The 1016-nt window shown below is 42.9% G+C and overlaps 1 pseudogene; it reads right to left on the bottom strand.

The window, feature by feature from the left end:
• Positions 1 to 270: 270 nt before the first annotated feature.
• LOC148526837 (5S ribosomal RNA) lies at positions 271 to 390 on the bottom strand (annotated as a pseudogene).
• Between the last annotated feature and the right edge of the window lie 626 nt (positions 391 to 1016).

Below are 1016 nucleotides of genomic sequence, written 5' to 3'. Positions count from 1 at the left end.
CATATTGTAAGGTGATGCAATGAACTAGCAACCAAAAAGCGAATGGACATGTGAGATAAAACATATATATGAGTAGACATATCTACTAAAAAAGGAAAACCTGAGCAGGTTAATAGATATAACTAGACTTAAGAAAAGACAAAACTGGAGTCAACAGGAAAAATTGCCTATGGTGTACTGAGGACAATGCCACGTTAAGGGTAGACAAGATCATAGTGACCACACAAGGTCAGATGAGGAGAGAGATGGGAAAAGTCCAAAACTGAGATTGATTTACAAAACCTGGTATTCCAAGGGAGTCACCCACCCTAGTACTAACCAGGCCAAACACTGATTAGCTTCCAAGATCGGACGAGATCGGGCTTATCCAGTGTGAGTATGTTAGCAAACCTTAAAGAGGAAGAATAACCAACAACCTCTCAAGGGTGGGTGACTCCCTTGGAATACCAGGTTTTGTAAATCAAACTCAGTTTTGGACAGGTTTTTGGTCACACGCCGAACGTCACCACGTGCACTGTGACGGTTCTTGATAAAAGTCCTCACCGACTGAAACGTCGAATCCTACACACCGTTTGTGTACCTGAGTCTTTTTTTACCAAGTCCCGTGAGTGCTGCTGTTTCATTCGTTTCTACACATCAGGTCTCCCCTACCTCGGATGGCACCTGGGCAAGTATCTTTTGTTTTTTGTGGAGTGCCGGCTTCAGTGACTTTGTTTCTCCAGTCTCGTTTTTTGCATTTGGTGTATATATATATATATATATATATATATATATATATATACTAGCTGTTGCCCGCGGCTTCGCCCATGATGATATCGCTTCTAAAAACATTTTTTTATATAGGTGTTCTAGTTGTATTGCTTTGCATAGGAGCCCTGTAGCGGCAGTGGCCCATGTCACCAGCAGCACTATACGGGCTGGTGGTAGCAATGTTTTCACCCACCACTCACAAGAGATGGCCATCGGTAGGTTACCCATCGATTGTCCCCATTGGTGGATGACATCGATGGTATGAA

The sequence above is a fragment of the Taudactylus pleione genome, unplaced genomic scaffold, assembly GCF_031769625.1.
Source record: "Taudactylus pleione unplaced genomic scaffold, aTauple2 ptg000093l, whole genome shotgun sequence".
Lineage (NCBI taxonomy): Eukaryota > Metazoa > Chordata > Amphibia > Anura > Myobatrachidae > Taudactylus > Taudactylus pleione.
The sequence above is the reverse complement of the archived record's forward strand: the minus strand, read 5'-3'. Positions and strand labels throughout refer to the sequence as shown.